The sequence below is a fragment of the Rhagoletis zephyria genome, unplaced genomic scaffold (assembly GCF_001687245.7).
Source record: "Rhagoletis zephyria isolate East Lansing unplaced genomic scaffold, Rhagoletis_zephyria_1.1 Rzeph_scaffold_00314, whole genome shotgun sequence".
Taxonomy (NCBI): Eukaryota; Metazoa; Arthropoda; class Insecta; order Diptera; family Tephritidae; genus Rhagoletis; species Rhagoletis zephyria.
Window position 1 is genome coordinate 220,111 of NW_016157398.1, and position 3,485 is coordinate 223,595.

The 3,485-nt window shown below is 36.0% G+C and overlaps 1 long non-coding RNA gene across 1 annotated transcript in view; it reads left to right on the top strand.

Moving 5' to 3' along the window:
- LOC108358927 (uncharacterized) overlaps nt 1-1,980 on the top strand; it is a 10,927-nt gene extending 8,947 nt beyond the window's left edge. Inside the window, exon 3 of the long non-coding RNA XR_001846851.1 lies at nt 1,627-1,980. This is a non-coding gene — a long non-coding RNA (uncharacterized LOC108358927). The remainder of the gene's footprint in view (nt 1-1,626) is intronic.
- Nucleotides 1,981-3,485: the final 1,505 nt, after the last annotated feature.

Below are 3,485 nucleotides of genomic sequence, written 5' to 3' on the forward strand. Positions count from 1 at the left end.
CAATATTTCGAAATTTAAGGACGCTAATTTACTTAAAATGTATACACCCCGGCTTATCATGTAGCGGTAGCTTTCGGAAAGGTGGAAAACATATATTTAATACTTGCGCCGGGTATTTAATGTTCGGTTCCGCCCGAACTTAGACTTTCTTACTTGTTGTTAGTAATTTTACGCGTTCCTTTCCCACTTTGTCTAACTGAGAGCGCGACAAAAATTTGCTGAACACTCTTTGTTCGAAACAAATTGATTTTGATTTTCTAACCGAACGACTTGATCAAGGCGAATTAATATAAGGTGATAGCAGTAGTACAAAAACAAAAATTTACATGTATTTTATTTTTGCTTCGGCGGCATAAACAGTCAAAATCTGTTAGAGTGTGTGTAGAAACTCAAACAAAATTTTTTAATTTGGCATCAGACGCCGTGCGGCGAAACACATACACAAAATCAGATGATCTAGTAACACCACCTTATATAAATTCGCCTTGGACTTGATGATTCGGGTTATTTGCCCTCAAAATCGCATGTGGGCAACAATATCATCAGTTTTTCGCTTCAGAACAAAATATCCGGCAAAAATGTTTTGAGAGCAAATAAAAAGTTGTTCGGACACGAACGGTGAATCCGCCTTTACGATCGAATCGAAATAAGAGGAAGAGAGAAAACATCTTCAAAATCAGCTGTTTGCCCATAATGGAATTATACCAGGTGTAGTAATAAGAGCGAGAAGAAAGATTTGACACTATCCTTTTTGAAAATTTGCTTGAACAAATTTCAACAAGATAGCCGAATGTCAAGAAAGCTAAGAAAATAAAGCCAGACAGCTGTTTTATTACTACACCTGGTATAATTTCACCATGCTGTTTGTCTAGGAATGCGTGAAATCGAAACAAAACAAATATGTATTTGCCACCAAACTATGGCCCCTATTATGAGTTGCATTCGATCTTCGACTGTGCTCGAAAGTGCTAATCGTACGAATTTTCATTTGGTATTATGGCGCTCATTCGATGAAGGATAGCGCTATTGTGAATTTCGCTCGTTTAGGTTGTTCACAATAGTATATTTTTCACCACTGAAAAGCTTTGTTTACAGATCGAGCAAACTAAATAGAGTGCTTATACATATGTACATATGTAAATTTGTGCAAATTAAAATGAAATAAAAAAGAAAGTGAGTTTATAAAAGCGTAGTAAAAAAAAAATTCGAATTAGCACAACGGAGTTCTGGTTGAACGATTCGTCAGAGAATGAGGGCTTAAAAAACTGGCCAAGAGCAGAAAACGTGAGAGTTTAAGTGCAGTCTTTCGAATATATTTTGACATACAATATATTTAAGAAATTTTGTGATCAACATAACAAACATATTCTGAACGCTCAGAATATATGAGTCGGAAAGGAGTCCTAGGTAGGTAAGAAATATGAGTTTCAAAAACAAACTTTTTTTTATTCTTATATGAATCTTTTAGGAGTCATATATGATCCAAGATATGAGCCAGCACTTTGTGCTAACCTTGTTTATACAGATATGAAAAATAATTAGGAAGGAAAAAATAAACAAAATTTAGCTGCAGCAACTGCTATTACATGAATGCTGCAATATATGTACATATATATGTATGCGCAGAGGTATGTATATACATATGTAAAGTATTTGAAATGAATTCCTTGCTAACATGGCTCTAAAGTAAGTTCATTAAGAGAGTTGAAGAATAAAGCCAAGAGTCACAGAACAACATAAAATAAGACTCCGAAAGTAGGAATTTATGAGGCCAATGAGAGTCATTTAAGAGCTTCAAAAAGAGTTCAAAATGAGCCGTATATGAGCCCAATAAGAGTCCAATATGACTCATATTGAGGCTCTTTTGATGTATGAATTTAAGCTCTTATAGGTCGACCTTCGCAGGAAGGGAAACACCCTCATTTCGGACTCTTAAATGAGCTCATTATGAGCACAAAGGCTCCACAATTGGACTCCTTAAAGACTCATTTATGACTCCAAATGTTTGCTGGGCTGATATCAAATTGAAAAAATTTGTTTCAATTTCTACACACACTCTTTAAGATTTTTACAGTTTATGCCGCAATTGCCTTTAAAGGCAAAAACAAAATACATGTAAATTTTTGTGTTTGTACTCCTGCTATCACCTTATATTAATTCGCCTTGATCCAAATCTATTTAAAATATATTAAAACTATAAACTAGGGCTGTGCGATTATTCGATTACTCGAGCAAGTTGGTTAATCAATTATTCGGTTAATCAATTACTCGAGTAATCAAGATTTTGATTACTCAAAACGATAATTAATCGAGTTACTTGAAATATGATTACTCAAAAAAAATAATTTTGCTCGTTAAAAGAGTTTGCTTTGGAAAATGCTTATTTTCTTTTTTACATTCTGTATATGAAAAAAATTTTTTGTTTTAATTTTTGAAAACAGAAACGTTGTTTTCAAAGTATCAAGGAACTTTAGCTACTTTATACATATGTAAAGAGTTGAAATGTTGATTACTCATTTTACTCGAAATGTTGATTAATCATAAAGCAAATTACTCAAATATTTTTGTTTTTGGTTAATCAAAAATCTTGATTACTCGAGTAACTGAACTTTTGAGTAATCATAATTTCCAATTAATCGAATAATTGAGTTATTTACTTTATGATTAATTAAAATTTTGAGTAATCAATTAATCGCACAGCCCTACTATAAACAGCTCCATGATTTTGTTTTCAGAGATCGTGCCAACAGCGTATAGGGATTTTCTTTCATATGTAAAACCAGACTTTCGTGTTTACTATTCACGACGTTAGAACTGTTTGAAATTAATATAAATTGTTTAAAATTAGTGTCTAGCCGCCAAAAAGTAAGAAAACAAATGCAAAATCATACATTTTTAAAATTTTCTAACATTTCGCTACACCAACGAAAGCAAAATTCTGTTCGACAGAAAATTCGATACTCAACAAAAATTTCGACACGCTTGCATAGCTCATAATACGAATTTCACTTTCGATCTCCGATAGCCAGCGCACTCTGGGCAACGTGAGCAACCCATGTGCGAGATGCGGTAACCAATCCGAGTGGAGCCTTGGCTCACGGCAGAAAGAGAGGGAGCTTCGGTGGGGCCACTCCGACTTATTCGGTTTAAGGGCTCACTGAAGTCTGCAGCGTCTGTTCACCAGTAGGTGCGGCTGCAAGCGGGTGTCTGCTCGTAGCAAGCGGCTAGCGTCCCAGAAATGGGTTGTGCGCTGGGCTTGGGACCCGCCACGTAAAAACCACTTCCAGTGAAGAAGCAAGGCAAAGCCTCGGATGAGACCCCCCTTATAATGACGACCACGGCAAACGTTTAAAGGACTACGATTTGAGGGCATGCACCTGGAATGTCCGGACCCTTAATGGGGAAGGTGCCTCTGCCCGGCTGGTTGATGTCCTCGTAAGGACAAAAGCTGACATCACCGCCATCCAAGAAATGCGTTGGACGGG